Here is a 17,418-nt window from a genome sequence, read left to right as displayed (position 1 = left end):
TCAGCAGCTTTAACATATTACCACACTAAATGATTAAGGTTGTCCTGTGTGGGATTCATGAACCTTTTGCTTACCAGCCAAGGTCAAGCCAACTTCCAAAAACTGCACGTCTAAAGCTAAGGTATGATTGTAAATGCTGAGTGAGCGCAATAGTCATCCACCGGGACAGCAGTACAGATTAAACAGTCTTGTGAAAGTGAAGAGCTTGAGTAAGTCTGAGCTCTGGCTGTTATTGGGCATAAGTCTCTTCTCAAACGAAGATCACTGCTCTCTCATTAGGCTAAACGTTCCTAATGTATTCCCAGAACTATAGCTATTAATCAAACAGAAATTAGATTCTGACAGTGTGATGTAAGCTATGAGCAGTGACAATGATAACTATGACAATAATTACATGACGCCTGCTGCATTCATCATGGTCAGCTATGGTTACTTAAACTCTCATACAATAAATTAAGGACTGTTTGGTGGGTGAGAGGGCGTTCCTTCAAAGGCACAGGTCTGTCAATTCAACTAACCCCTTAAAATAACATGCAGAATATTTGATGACCATCTGACTTCAAAACATCAGTTTTGGTGCCTGCACATGCAATATGATAGCAGCTCTAATTAGATCTTGTTCAACAGGAACACACTATAATGTTGTGTTCCTGTGCCGCTTGTGCTGTTGATTATAGCTTGATAAAGAAAGGGCATAATTACTATGAAATATAAATACATAAATATTATAATTATAAAATAGTGAATCATTTTTCAAATTTTTCCAGACCTCAAGTTGCTCTATTGTTATTTGTCTGACATGAGGATCAGACGGCTGTGCACTTGACCTTTGGCCTAATTGGCAGCTCCTAAACACTTCCTCTAGGTTAATGGCTGTGTAAACAGGCTCAGACTTTCACCCTTTGACCTATAAGTGTGTGATCGGTAAGTCTGACTAAATCTCTGTGAAATCTGTAACTCATATCTTTACCTGTGACTAAACTTGTAACCAATGCTTTTTCATTAGAAAACATGTGGGGAAGAATTTCTAAAGAATTCACCAAGAATCAATTGTGCTTACTGACAGCAGTGTGTTTTGTATTAGTATGATCTCAATGTTATTTTTGCCCAAAACTGACAAAAGGAAATAAGTAACAGCCCCAAAAATTTGCTAAATATAATTTGCATTTCCTGTTACTTTTAGGTTCTAGGTTCTTCTATCTTAACAAAAATTCTGGTGATAGCACAACGTTGATTGTGGCAGGTAATACATTTTGCCAATTTAATAAGTTCACATAAAAAATAATAATACTTTGAACCAACTTGTGTGTTTTAGTTTCTAAAAGGGGGGGTTTTCTGTAATGCCTTAGAAGAACCATTTTTGGTTTCCCAAAGAACCTTTCAGCAATCAGTTCTTAAAAGAACCATTTATTTTTTCATAATCTGAAGAACATTTTATTTATCCAAAGAACCATTTTCCACTAAAAAAGAACTTTTTGTGGAATGTATATTACATAAAGATTCTTCATAAAACCATCGATGCAAATAAAGAACCTTTATTTTTAACAGTGAAATACCCTAACATTGTTTCAGCCAAACTTATTAGTTTTTCTCAAATTATATTTTTGGTTTGGTTCATACCTTACATTATGATTTAATAATTATCAAAAATATTTATTTTCCTAAGGCAAAAACAATCATACAAATTAAAAAATGTTATTTATTATATAGACCCCTTTGGGACTGTTAAATGCTCGAATCTGATTGGTTGACCAATGTTATAAGGTGTGCAATTGCATGGCTAAAGTAGTTATAGGCAGATCTTGACCGCATTGCCATTCCATATAACTTCGCCAAATGATTTCAATCATTTCCTACAGCCAACATCCACAAAAGAAACAAACCCACAACGACACCGACCAAGCAAATAAATATAGTAAACAAGAGGATGAAAACGACAAATTAGTGTCATGGTTTTTGCCACAACATACGCTTTATGTTGCCTGAAAGCGCATACTCTTTCGCGCTCTCTCTCTCTTTCAAACGTACACACGTACTAGTACAGACACACACTTGCACAGAAGGGTTTTTGTCTGCGCTGCTCTGACGAATTAATCAATTAAATAGTTTAGCAACTTAAAAGATACATGACTCACCAGCAAGGTAATAACTGTGCGGTTCTTGAGGTAGATAAACGTATAGTTTCGCTATTAGTAGAGATACTGCTGCTGTGAGAGACTCAAAGACTCAGGTAGGCTAATGCACATGCTTATTCTCTCTCTCTCTCTCTTCAACTGCGTAAACAACTGCATCAACGGTAGGCTATTATTCTGCTATCAAGCCTCAAGCCTCAGTTACTAGTTCTGAAATGACGTTTTGGAATTAGTAACGGAGGCTTTGGATGAGATTCGTAAGAAATTAGTCCCATGCACAAGTGTTTTAAGGACAAAAATCTGACAAATGTCTTGAAATACACCATCAGAACAGTGTCTTGCGGTGTGGTAAGCGGGATAATTGACGACGGGCCGTTGAATTCTTAGAAAATAATGCACTTTCGAGGTGTAACGACCACTCCGTGAGGGTGTGCATTATTTTCTAAGAATTCAACGGCCCGTCGTCAATTATTCCTTACATATACTGTACTTAAAATATTTTCTTTAGACATAAGTCAAAATATTAATTAATGAAGGCAAATATAATAACTTTTTTTTACAGCTTAATTTCACATTAAACAAACATTAAATTAGCTATAATATTAAAGTAGAATTTTTAGTTAAAACATTTTGTCCATCAATATTATAGTTTACTTGCTCTAAATCAGTGGTTCTCAACTCCAGTCCTCGGGACCCACTGCTCTGCACATTTTGTATGTCTCTCTTATATGACACACTCAATTCAGTTCATGCAGACTCTCCTAATGAGCTGATGATCTAAATCAGGTGTGTTAAATAAGGGATACATACAAAATGTGCAGAGCAGTGGGTCCCGAGGACTGGAGTTGAGAAACACTGCTCTAAATAAAGACCTTAATATTTATTGTGATGTCTTTTTAAATATGCATCATATAAATATAAATAATACCCATGATAATTTCTGCAGTCAATAAAACTAGCCAGTATGTTCTGCACCTCAACACTCTGGTGTCAAGCGAAAATACTATTTAAACTTTTTTTTTTTTTTTTTTCCAAACCAAATAAGCACTTTAAATACGACAGTCATTTCACTTTTTTCTGTGTTCACTATTGTTAGAACTTCTTGTGTTATTGCCTCTTTAAGATGATAACATAAAACACATTTTCTGTGCAAACATTAACATGTATGCAATATGCTGAAAGTGTTTTAAGGCCTTAAGTAGTATTGTGTAAGGAACAAGGTGAAAATAAGACTTTACTGATTGATTTGATTAATTGATTTGAGAGAAATGTAAAGTTATTGGCGTATTACTGCCACAAGCATTCATTTCAGCTGCAAACTGGATGTATATAGTACTTTTTTGGCGTTTTGCACAATTGTAGTCACAGTTTTCCAGTGAGACCAGGTTGAACATATTCCATGTACGCGAAAGTCATCCGTGTTTCAAACCAGGACTTAGTTGGCATTCCTTTTGAAAATGACAATACAAATAAAAGATAAGAGAAAAATAATAGTCTTTCAACCAAGAAGAGTTTCTCATTAAAAAGGGCAGCACAAAAGAAACAAAAAAATATTACTCATAGGGGCTAATTAAATAATTCTACTTCCACATATCAGTCCCTTGCTTATTGTTATGCGGTTGCACAAGCCTCCTTTTGAAAAGTTACTGAAATTATCATTAAAACACCAAGACTTCATTGTTTTGTTCTTTTTATAGCGTAACTTTGTGATTTTCCCCACTCCTGGTGGAATCTCTACTTGTCTCCAGAGAACCTCCGCTGCTCCACTTACCAGGAAACTCTTTCTAGAAAGAACCCCATGTAGCCAGTTATTATGCAAACTGTGGAAATAGCTGTGAGGCATCTTAGAGAGCGGGCAGGGAGGGACGCTTTCCCACACACCACGCTGGCTCTCGTGTAGCCCTGTAGGCAAAGATGTCCTAAAGAGGAATGGCTCAGGGTGGAGTCAGCATGAACGTCCCCTTCGAGACTTCTCCGAATGTCACTTTTGGAATTAAGGGGTGGGGATAATGTCCACGATCCTGCACCTGGCACCTTCAACAACCTCAAGTTTGTGCATGTAAGTGAAAGTGACAAAAAACTTAACTGTCCGATCCATAGAGTGTCTGCTGTGTTCCTCTGTCAGTTCGATAGCAACAAACTCTTGCTCACGGTCATATTAGTCAACAGTGTTGGGGGTAACACATTACAAGTAACTTAAGTTACGTAATCAGATTACTTTTTTCAAGTAACTAGTAAAGTAACGCATTACTTTTTCAATTTTCAACAAAAATATCTAAGTTACTTTTTCAAATAAGTAAGTTACTTTGTTTTCACATTTATTAACTGACACCTCTCCTGTCCTCATGTTGAGAGAAACAGAGAAGTGCAGAGGTGTGTATGCAGTGTAAACATGGTTATTGTAGTTCTAGACTAAATGTGAACATGCATTTACTCATCTCACTTGCACAAAAACATTCAGTATTCCTCAAAATGAATAAAAACAGTGAAATGCAATCTTATAATTTTACACAAACCTGTAATAATTAAATACATTAACCCCCGGTTTCACAGACAAGGCTTAAGATAGTCCTAGACTAAAATGCATGTTTGAGGTGTTTCAACTGAAAGAAACTTGTGCTAACATATCTTAAAATATGCCAGTGTTATTGTTTTGTCTCAGGGGGTCCGTCCCAGTTAGCGTTCTTGTGCACTATTCTATGACATTAAGTATAAATAGTGCAAGTAGTGTGTACACACTGAAAATTCCAAAAAGAAAAAGTACACTTTAAATACCCAGATGATGCACTAAATTAATGGAAAAAACAAAGTGTGGAATGTTGGACACTTCATGCACTCAACTGTCACAGCTTTACTTAAGTAGGGGGAGGGGGTATCAGACTCCGTTGTTAAATGACAAAACAACCTTATACAATTCACGCACTACATGGATAAGTACATAGTGCATAAGTACATAGTGAATAATAGTGTATAGTGCATCATTTGGGACGCAACTATGATGTACACCAGTAATGTTTATTTCTAGGGAACGTTTAAAAAAGCTACTTAAATACCCTAATTGAACTAAGGCCTAATCCAGGCTTAGTCTAAGCCCTGTCTGTGAAACCAGGCCTATATTACACAAATATACTTTATGTATTTAATCTTACTTTATTAACCAATGTCTTTGCTGCTGACATTCAATGATCCAATTCAACCATACTAATAAGCAAAAATTACTTTAGATTACATTTATAAATAACTGTTGAACTTTCGTCCCCTGTATCCTATTCTTCTGCAATCCAGAATGGCAACACAGCTGAAGGGTCTGTTTCTGCTGCGCCCTCTATTGTACAGGCGTAAATATGCATTTCCTTCAGTCTGAGGCTCAGGGCCTTAACTTTTGCCAAAAATAGAACTTTTTTTGTTGTCATTAAAAAACAAACAAGAAACCCCAGCCCAGGTGAGAAAAATGCATTACTTTTCATAAAAAGCAACGCAATTAGTTACTTTTTTTAGGGAGAATCGCAATATTGTAATATTTCCCCAACACTGTAAGTCAATAGCATACAGATGTATGAAGCACTGCTCACACTTTCAAACCAAGCAGCTTTCTGTTGGTCAGCATGGCAAATTCGCATGACCATCTTGAACATGAGCAAAATATATACGTGCCAAACTTTTTTGCCCTCATGCAAAGTTCCCAATCGAGAGGAATCTGATTGGAATGATTGGATTTCGCCTGAGAAAAATATCTGTCAATGTGGTAAGAAAAGCTGAAACTTAATTCAAAGGGAAAACAAGATTTTTTTTTTATTTTTAATTTTTTTTTTGAGAAAAATATTATAGAAGTCAATGGGGTCCATCAACTGTTTGGTTACCCCTATTCTTCAAATATCTTATTTTGTGCTCAACAGAAGAAAGAAATTCATACAAGTTTGGAACACCTTGAGGGTGAGTAAATGATGACAGAATTTTCATTTTTGGGTTAACTATCCCTTTAATGTCTTATTTCACTTTAGTATCTCAGGTAAATGTTTCTTGATTTAAGAATGCAGTGTATGAATGGTTGAAAAATTGGAACATTATGAATGAACCGGGTAGATTATTTGAATAATGCTGGGCAATGCAGCTATAACCTGGCCAAAATGACTTGCTGCCAAATTTCTACCGCATAGGGCCCCGTCTATAGGCCTGCTGCCAACATTCAAACAGTATGTATAACACCAAGCTGTGACCATACGTAAAATATTGAAAAACCTCCCTCCCTGTAGAGCTGTCTGAGATGGAGAGGTCGCTTACCTGTAATTACTCCATGATTTGCTGCCCTCATTGGGAACGCAGCCAGCTTTTCTATACTTTTACGAGGATTTTGTGTTTCTTGTGGTTGTCGTGTTGCAATTAAAACTGTCTCTGAGCTTTGGGTGGCAAAGGCGCTGAGACAGACACAACTCGAAAGGAACGTCTCGCTGCAGGCACCATGAAAAGCATGGGATGAGAAAAGCACAGTTAATTACGCTTGACAGGTAACTATTAAATGGGATTTCTGTCCAGGCCTTGGAGGTCTCTCTGTTGTAAATGAAAACATACACATATAATGCCCACTGAGACATATAGGGTGTAATTACCTCACAGTGATGCTGCTGGGCTGATACCTGGGCTGGCCATGTATATGAGCGCACAATCAATTCCCCCTTTTGTCTGTCTTCTGTCTTTATTAGTTGTTTGCTGTAACAGGTCATCCCCGCAAGACTTTTTCCACTCAGACTTTGATGTGGGATCCGTGTGTCGGCCGCCAAGGCGCCTGTGATGGAAGACTGTGCCAAATCGGACCTTATCTCTTCTCATCCTGTCAACCATTCAGCTAAACATATCACAGGAGCCTCCATGTGAATGGTTTGGATACAATAAAATATTTTGGTCACATAAAAGGTATTACGCCTAAGGCCACAAGACTTTCACAAGAGTATTTTATGTTAGATGTGTTGGCATCCCCCCCTCCGCTGTAATAGTGTGGGGCCTCCAGTCTGTTTCGTTAAATTGCCTGCACATGCTATACATTCCGACAAACAATGTTCTTTTTATAGCAAATGCTAGACAAATCTAACTCACTTCATGTCTAGTTCTGTTTTTTTGTTCTTATAGTGAAAGTACCATGAAAAACATGAAATAACCTTGTCGCATTATAATGCCATTATATATTCCAAAACCATGTACCCATTTACACTTTTCACACTGTGCTTAACCCCGGGTTATCTTCGTTCTAAACACCGCATTTAACCCTGGGTAAAGGAACGTTTCACACTTGTAATTTAAAAGCCGGGTTAACACCACTTTTTTTCCGCGGTTATGAAATCCTGCTCTGGAGCAGGGTTAGCACTGCTTTTGCATTGTGGTACCAAACTTGATTGTGGTGTTAGAATGTTACAGCTAGACGCTTAGCAACTGACAACAAATCGCGTACTCATATTTGCCCGCTTTGGGTCACAGAAACGCTGCGCATTGTATATAAACTGTAAATTCAGCATTAGAGAGGGAAAATGTCAAATGCTGACAGAAAACGCGACAATTTGAATGAAGAAAAGACTGTTTCATTCTTACCTTTATAGTCTGTCCATTCAGTATAAACTCGATAGTACAGTCCGCAATATGAGAATGAGCAATGCTGCATTTAACCAACCAATGACAGCGCATATATGCAAATAAGAACGTAAACCCAGGGTTTAGGAATGTACACTGAAACGTCAGTCCCCAATATTTAAGGTATTTTTAGAGGAATTTGATTGTTTTTATGTCTTCTCTGAAATTGTTAAAAAAAAAGTCATTAACATGTTTTAAAAATTATGATATTAATTTCGGATCCCCTGTTACCAATTAATGTCACACTTTGTATTGCACATCTTATGATATGCTCTGTTTGTTAATTGTTCTATTTTCAAATAAAACAGGTAAATTATGAGCAGTGTGAAACGTGAAGCAAGATAACCCAGGATTCCGTTTACCCTGGGTTTAGAATGACCCAGGGTTAACTATTTCAAGTATGAAAAGCCCTATTGAAACTTTTCTATTTAGGTTGACTGGACCACACAATCAAAATGTATGATTCTTACTTTTATTATAAATGTTTAATCTGTGCACATCATTATTTATATAAAAAAAGTCCTCTTGCAACATCATCTCAGATGATGTGTTTACTGCTGCAAAAGCAGGACAAAAACCTCTCCCATGTATCCGGAAACCTGTCACTCACATGTGATCGCAGCAATAGCAATGACAACAGTCCAGTGATCCAGACAATTCCCAATGTACAAAATCAAGTCCCACCTCATCCGAGAAGATGTTTCACTGACAATAGAGAAGTAAAGATGATCACAACTTCTGTTTCATGCCTTGAATATTTTTTCCTCCACCCACATGGTCTTCAATACACCAGCAGATATGGCAAAGTAAGTATTTACACTTGGGCTACATCCACATTAATTCGGATAAATTTGAAAACAGCCTTCCATCCTCATTAGAATTTTGAAGCTTTTTCCAAAAGTTGCTCATCCTCATACACACTGAAATACCTGAAAAAGAACCCATAAAAAAGCTCAGTGAACTCATACAGAGAGACCAGATGTAATAAAGTCCTTACATTATTCTGGTACGATTATCTTATTAGTAATATCCCACCACTGATGTGTCCACATGGTATAAAATGCAATTGCTGTCATGTTTTGCTGCAGAACAGCAAATCCGAGTAAATTTTCTATAATATGAAAAGCTCTCTTTTGCTGGAAAACAAACAAACAATCAAACAAACAAAGTGTGAATGGACAAAATGTAGAGAAAAAGATGTGTTTTCAAATTTATCCAAATTAATGTGGACATAGCCTTGGTCGCTTCTTGCATTTTAGTAATCAGGTTGTATAGACTACAGGTTCTATTTATACTCGTGCCTCTTCAAAACTGAAAGAAATTCAACCTTCTGCACATAATCATCCCTTCCTCTTCACTGCTTGTTACAGAATGAACATGAATGAACATATGAAGGTATGTTGAAAAGATACAGTACAACTTACTGAAATGTGTCATATCTCATGTAATCACTCAATCAGTGTTTCAACCACGGAAATACGTCAATAAAATGCCACGTAGCATTACATTTCCCTCAGAAAAGCCATTCAGTGTCCACAGATTGTTAGTTCACTAGAGAAATGAACTCTTTCACTAAATATATGCACTATGTTAGCCTATTATTTATATGATTATACTTAACCTGTCAGAGATTACTTAATTATTTAATGTTATAAATAAATCCATCATGAAAACCAGTTATGACAGCCACTGTGTAAATTATTATATTTAAACAAGGAATTGGAGAAACATAATTTTATAATTAGATACAGATGTTAATGCATAAACTGCCTAATGTGCAATTTACATGTTTACATACATTTTTTTTTTTATATTATTATTTGAGTGTTGATGATTATATCTAAAACTAAATAGCAATTGTTGTTAATTGTAACTTTTAATATTATAGTAATGTTCAAGTAAGGGCTCCCTATATAGTTTACAGCATTAGCAGAGATGAAATTTTAATTATAATTGAATGCATTTAAAGACAGAGACACTGTTTGTTCAGTAAACCACTGTTTAATAAAAAAGTAAAAAAAAAAAAAAAAAAAAAAAAAGTTTAGTTTTCTCCACCTGCTGTACCGAACCCATACCTAAAACATGACTTCAAAACCAAGGTATGTACCGAAACGTTTTTTTTTTTTTTTTTTTTTTTTTTGTATACCGTTACACCCCTACACACTTCACAAATGTAACTATTTTTCAGTCAAAGTCAATTTTTAAGTCAAAGTCACTTCAGAATTACAGTAATTAACTGCAGCAAATTAGTGCAATTAACCAGGAATTTGTCAATTAAACTTGATTTTGAGGTTGAAATGATACTGGCTTATTCTACAGAATCATAAACCATTGGTTATAATTTTTGATAATGTGCAGGTATGATTTCATAATCAATTTCAAAATCAATATTGCCCAACTCGGTCATGTCCACACATTTAATTATTTGGTGAGTAGCCATGAGTAAGAGTAAGATCATGTATAGTCATCTCATCATTTTTGCAAAATAATCCCAACAGGATGATCAGGATTTAAGAGTTATTTTGCAATAATGACTGGCTGACTGTACATTATCCCTTACTTAATAGCCTTGTGGCTCATAGTAGACCCATCTTGAAAGGTTTATCACTAAAAATCAATCACTCTTTATAAGTATATATAAGACCAGGAACGTTTATTAAGAAAGTTTTTATAGTTCACATCTTTAATGGCTGAAATTAGCATCAGTAATCATATGTGATGTAATCTTGGCTTTGCTGTATGAAACTGCAGGAGCAGAATTCTTCAGTGGCAGACAAGCAACACAGATGTTTATTCCAATTAACTGTGGGAGTTCAGAAGTTTGGTTCTCCAGCTTGCAAAGATGTCTGGAGAGGAATGCCGAGCTTCCAGCGCAAGGCCAGCCAAAGTCAGGAGGGCAGAAATAGTAAGAGGGATTAGAGAGAGAGAGGACAGCCCCTGACTATTCACTCCTGGCACGAGCAAGACAGCCACCGGTACAAGTGAGGTTTTTTATGCATTCAATTTAAGTTTAATTACTTAAATCTCTGTGAGGGCACACAGGAAGAAAGCCCGGGCGTTTGTGTAGAGCAGATTACCCCACTGCCCTGCCAAGCCGGCACATAGCTGCATCATAAGATAGAATTCAAATTCAAATGTGGGCTAAAGAAAATGCAGCTGTCACCCCTCTGGCCTGCGAAGCCCCTGCCGGATCAAAGATGAGCTGTCCTCCCTCTCTGCCTGTGTAAAAATGAGCTGTCCTCCCGTTGCCAGTGTCTCATCTCCCTGCTCGTCTCCCTGGGGCTCCTAATCCTTTGCTCCTGACGACACACTGACAGTCTGAATGAAGGCATTAACCCTGAAAAATAATTACCAATTAAAGTAGAGCACAAAAACAGGAGCAGGTATGGCAATTGCAGGAGCGAGCGTGTTGCACTTTAATCCCTGTGTCTTTTGATATAACCTGTTTCACCCCGTCAGCTCACGGACATATATCCCAATACACAAAAACACCTACAAACACACATCTGACTATTGATAGGTCATGCAGTCTATGTCTCTCAGCTGAAAGTGGACCTAAAGTGAGTGTGGTTCAAGCTAGCGTGCAGCCGCACCTGAAGCGCTAATCCATATCCAGGTAAAACGATCCTAAATCCACAGCCCCCTTCCTTTCCTTCTGATCGGCCCTGTACTTTAAGCCTCTGCCATTGGCCCATGAAGGATCAGACGCTAAGATCCGTTCAGAAAGACCAGTCTGGCGGAGGACCGGTCGTTTGACAAGTTAATCTTGTCTAAACGGAGAGGGGTGTGTGTGTGTGTGTGTGTGTGTGTGTGTGTGTGGTGTGGGGGGGGGGGGGGTTGGTGGGGGGGGTTATGTGTCGATTTATGTGTTGACATTCTGACTCACCGCAGAACTTTAACAGATAGTTCTCACACGAGTCACAAGTCTGCACACAGTGACATCTGATAGGGATGTGAGATCAGAGGTGTTGAATATCTTTTAGACAAACAGAAAATCCAGTACGCAGGAAATCATCGCAACACTCAAACAGGAAGGAACGATAAAATAATGTAAATTAGCTACTGTTCCAATACGGCTTTCGCACCAGAGGAACCGCTTTTTGGTGTGTTCGTGCCGCAGGAACTAGGAAAAAATTTAGTTATAGGAACACCTTTTGGGGGAACTAAATTAGCTCCTGCTTCAGAGTAGGTCTAACCCAGCACAATAGGAACTACCAGTGACATAAGTGTACGTTGATTGGCCAAAGGCATGCCCACCCACAGCACCCACCATTTTTAAAAAGCCGTATAACAAGACATAAACATACAGAAATCTTGTTAAAGATGCTGTAAGTAGAATTTGAACTACGCCATTGGACATTGTTGATATTTGAAATCAACCCAAACAAACCCACCCCTCTCTTCATTGCTCCGCCTCCAAAACGTACATGCCAATCCTAACCACCCTGCTCCGAGTCGGTCTCAAACCCCAGCCCAATCGCTGCTCGAATGTGAGGTGAATGCACTATCAATGACGCAAAGCACCGCATTCTCTAGCAGTTGTCAGTGTGCAGTAGTTTACCTGCACAACTCTCACTAACTGGCCACTGTTACACACGCAATGCGAGTGGATGTCTGTTTATCACAGCTGACGCGCAACAAAATGCTTCACGAAAAATAAAGCGCAGTTGATGAACAAATGACAAGGAAGCACAAAAAATGAACATACAGTACAAACAAAGAGTAAAAACAAAGTGTTCGCTGTTAGTCGCAAACAGCACAGCAGCTCCAGACAATCTAAACCCAGTGTTAGATCAAAGCAGCCTCCACATCTGTTTTCAGGCCTTCCCGCTTAGCTTCTCTCCAGCACTGGAAAGCTTTTCTAATATAAACACGGGTCCTTAAGCGTTTTTCCAGGCATAAAGCTTCATTCCAGTGATATTGTTTTGAGCTCTTTTGTATTGTGTCCCATTTCTCGTTCTGTTTTTTTTATTATTATTATTATTTTCAAATCTCCCTCTGCTCGTTCTCTCTCCTCAACCATCATACACTCCCTAATGCTGATTGGTTAGACGTTTGTTGTTGGTATCGGCCTGACTAACTTCCAAACAGTGTATTTGAAATACTGCTGAGTTCCCCTTTAACGGCATTTACTTGTCGCCTTTTGTCTGCGGTGTTGTGTTCTTTTCTCAGCCTCGATATGTAGTACCACAAGTTGTCAAAGGAGATTTAGTCTCTTAGCCTTCATTTTTGTTCTTCTCATTGCATAACGTATACTTCTACATTCCATCTCCTTATCGTGAATCCCACAACACACAACAAAAACAAAGCTCAGATCACAGTGTCCTCCATCCTCTAGTTGTTGACGTTGTTGAATGACATCACTGTGAGCCAGCTTATGTTACTTCAGAGTTCCTATGGCAGTGCGAATGCAAAGAGAAAAATGGCCTTCTTTAGATTTCAGGGAAACTGTCCTGGTGGCTATTTCTTATAACTACCTGGTGCGAAAGCATAGTGTGCTGCCTACGTAGTGCCTAAAGAAATCCTTTCATGATATTGGTCAGCAGTGACAGAAATTAAAATTTAATTATAAATGTAGTTCTTTTAAATATGGGCTAAGCAATGTATAATTTTGCTTGTTGAGTGCTGCAGTAATTACGTATTTTTGTAGGCCAACCCGTAAGTTCGCATCACACTGGTTCCCTTGAAAAAAGCCAATATAATTTGTCCATTGGCTTTTGGATTATTGTAGAAAATAAGCTCTGTGACCAACAAAACATTATGATTCTTACACATTTTGTTCTCCATGATAATCTTCATAAATTAACACAACTTTGATGAATTTTAAAATTCTAAATATAATCGCCTATATATATATATATATATATATAAATATATATATATATATATATATCTAAATATAATGAAAGCTCTAGCGTAAGTTCTGCCAGGAAGAACGTCACCTATTAGTTTAGATCTAACCAATCATTATCTTACACTTGGAGTATAAAAGATCGGTACTTACACATGTCTGAGTTCGCAGATGCTGATGCCAACCTCCACCTCCATCCTACCCACCACCACCAGGATGGTCCCTGTCCATACCTTCCAGGGGGTCGGCTACGCCCCTGCATTCATCTTCAGGCAGGAAATGCAGAGTCTGCAACCCTTTAGGATGTGAGCTAAGGACGGGGCCTACGCCAAAGAACTTTATCTCACAATATTTTGCTTGCTGATTGCTAATAAATATAGTTATCTTGCCTCCCGAGTCTTTCTGGTAGAAGTAAAAATATAGGCTATAAACAAACTACACCACGGTTGCATGACTTCAACATCACCACCATTAAGCTTCTGACAACACTTTCAATCTCTATTTAATTATTTCCCTCGATTTGCTAAATTGTGTGCACGATTTAGCGTATCAAGAGAACAAAATTAGTAAATCGGGCGCACGATTTAGTAAATCGAGTGAACGACTTAGTAAAGTGTGCGCACGATAGAAAACGTAGAAAACGTAGTAAATCGAGAGAATGAATAAGTAAATCGTGCGCACGATTTATAAATCGAGGGAACGACTTACTAAATAAAGCGTGTGCATGATTTAGTCTACCGTTTTTTTTCCTGCATGTCATGTGCAGGGCTCCGTAGTTTTCCACACTCTTGATGCTTCAAATCTTTTCCCGAAACAATCAGAGAAAAGCTTCAAAAATTTAAGACGAGGCTTCATTTTTCCATCCCTACTCAATAGTTTTAGGCCTTTTTGCAAATGTTTCAATTAAGTTTAGCTGTTTTAGAGAGTGTTTACTCATTTTGAGCCTAGTTTTAACCATTAACTATCTGTAATGTCATTTTTCGTGTGTGGAAAAAGCACCAATTAAACAAAACTAAACTAGCCAATCAGATTTACTTTCACCCATCCCCTTCCCATGCACGCACATACACAGATTTGACTTTACAACACACACACACCTTTATTTATTCTCATTCTGTCTTGCTTTCTCAATATCTCAAGAGTGTACACAGATAGATTAGTAATCAATTTAAAAATTATGTAAAAATAAAAATGGCATTAATTAGCACCCTCTCATGGTACGCACAGCGCATACAGCCGTACAGCTGCAGGCACCACTAGACTTCAGGACATTTGAACAGGAAGTGCTAAAATGCTAACTCGTTTCTGGGTTGTGGCCTACAAAAATACATCACCCCTGCAGAACTCTATTAGAGTATCATGTTGTTAGCTTAGCAACATGCTAACATCAAACTATTCAAATACACTGTGAGTCAAGTCTACCCTTTTGCTTTGTGAATGGAATATTACTTTTAAGACGTACAGAGTTTCTGCCTACATAGAGTGTTCCAAACAGTTAAATTTCAGTTAGCTAGATGTAATAGACAGCAAGGTTTTAGAATCTCGAGTCCCTCCAAACAATCCGTCCTAACATGCAATAGCAGGCAGTTGGCAGGTCAACAAACACTGTAAATCAAGTACTCTCAGTGAACATTCCTGCGTTTTTAATGTCAAGGCTCTTTCACAATAATACCGTATACCTGAAGCGGCTTCCCATGGACCTGATTATCATTTGACATGTCACTCTTCTGGTATTTAACTGATGTTGGCCGCTGTAATTAATTGAAGTTGATTCTTGCCTTGTGGTTTTGGGTGTTGTGGTCAGTTTACGCATGCAAAAACGTGGGTGTGGAGTATTCACTGACAGTAACAAAGGAAATATCTTTTATCTCAGAGATGGTGAAAACATCCATTAAATCAGCTGCTAAATAAGGGTGCGATATATTCTTTCCCATTCTATATACTTTATTCTATTATAGTGAGTCAAACCATAAAGGTTTATTTTGATAAAAAATCAGCTTACAGAAGGTGTGGTGACTGTTAATGTAGTTCAGCCCAAACCTGTGTGGCCACATTTGTCTTTTTACCCTGATGCATCATTCCATCTCTGGTCATCAAAAAACTTTCCCATGACCATTTTATAACCACAAGCATACTGAACAGCAAACATGTCAAATACGTTTTAGCAGGTCATATTGAACAAATGGTCACCTTATACATATTTTTTAATTAGTTAAACCTTGATGTATCCATGCAAAACACACACTCTTCTAGAGCTTTTAAAGTCCATTCTTAAATAGCTGATGTAAAAAAGTCTTTATGCTCATTCAATAACTACTATTGTGGTAAAGTTAATGGGGACACATGAAGAGGCCTTTAGTGTCCTTGACTGGATAACTTCAGTAACTTTAATTCAGTAGCTTTTAAGTCATCTAAACTGAACACTCGCACAAAATGACTCCTTATATTTTATGGTGCAATTGTAGATTCAAAAGTTTTTTGTTTTGTTTTTTGAAAATAAGTTAATACTTTTATTCAGCAAGGATGCTCTAAAGTCCCCCTGAAATCAAAATGTAAGTTTTTTAGCTTTTAGTATGAATATGTTAGCTTAATGTTATGAATAAGCTGGTGTGTTCCAAAACAATGACAAAATTCACATTTAGGAGATATAAGCATTCAAAACTTACAGTCTCTCACTTCCACTAAAGCCAGGCACACATTTAATGACTAGCTAAAACATTCTAAGACTGTGCTCAACATACAAGCAATTGTTTCCTGCGACTGAAGCCGATTTAAATACTTACACATGGAATTTGAACACCGACTGTAATCGCAGACTGAACGCAACTGGCTCTGACTGGACGCGTTTGAGCGCGATCAGTCATAAGTATCAATTTACATTCATAATCGGCCTTACAATCGTCAAGTGTGTGCGCGACTTAAAGTGAATCATGGATTTTCATGACATCACATCGCACTTCAGCTTCTCATCAAATCTTTTGTCCAATCAAATGCTCTCTAGAATCTGTAGTCCCGCCCTTCCTACACAATCAACAGACACTGAAGCTGCAGCTGAAATCGGTCATTTGTTCACACACTTACTAGTTTCTACATGGTGAATGGCACATAGTGCACTATATAGAAAATAGGGAACGATTCAGACAGTGTAAATATGCTTTCCATTGATGCAAACGAAGTCTGTTTTCATGTTAGTATAACTTGAACCGCCACAATGCAAGCAGAGTCTGCTCTGGCCCAGGGACATGAGAGCACAAGAGCTGATCATTATCCGCGAGTCGGCTCAGACCATGAAAGGTATCGGATCCATTTAAATTCTGCACAGAATGCTGTATATTAAAGTGATTTAGAGGAGATTGGGAGGATAAACGGTTAAATATTAAAAGGAAACAGAGGTTTTACTGAGTTTAACGGCTCTGGCTGAGCTGTGATATAAACACAACGCTATTGGCTGTTTTAAAAAAAGGGGCGGGGCTGTTCGATATATCGCCCGGTCTTCCTGTTTCAGCTGAAATTATGTCAACACATTGAATAATGCTGCACGTCCCAAGACACTTCAGCGGGCCTTTAAATTGATCAAAAGTCAGTAAACAATAAAGACATTTATAATGTTACAAAAAATCAAAATACAAAAAAAAATATCTATATATTTAAATAAATGCTCTTCTTTTAAGCTTTCTATTCATCAAATATTCCTGGAGAAAAATGTATCACGGTTTCCGCAAAAATAGTAACAAGCAAAACTGTTTAATAAGAATAATAAGAAATGTTTCTTGAGCAGAAAATCAGCATATTAGAATTACTTCTGAAGGATCATGT

The 17,418-nt window shown here is 37.6% G+C and overlaps 1 long non-coding RNA gene across 1 annotated transcript; it reads right to left on the bottom strand.

The window, feature by feature from the left end:
- Positions 1-10,383: 10,383 nt before the first annotated feature.
- LOC125278752 lies at positions 10,384-11,539 on the bottom strand. Its single transcript, XR_007187261.1, has 2 exons — positions 11,345-11,539; positions 10,384-11,088 (listed from the first exon to the last, which is right to left on the bottom strand). It is a non-coding gene; the product is annotated as an uncharacterized LOC125278752 (long non-coding RNA).
- Positions 11,540-17,418: the final 5,879 nt, after the last annotated feature.

The sequence above is a fragment of the Megalobrama amblycephala genome, linkage group LG11, assembly GCF_018812025.1.
Source record: "Megalobrama amblycephala isolate DHTTF-2021 linkage group LG11, ASM1881202v1, whole genome shotgun sequence".
In the NCBI taxonomy this organism is placed as follows: Eukaryota; Metazoa; Chordata; class Actinopteri; order Cypriniformes; family Xenocyprididae; genus Megalobrama; species Megalobrama amblycephala.
Note: the sequence above shows the minus strand (reverse complement) of the source record. Positions and strands in the feature narration are given on the sequence as shown.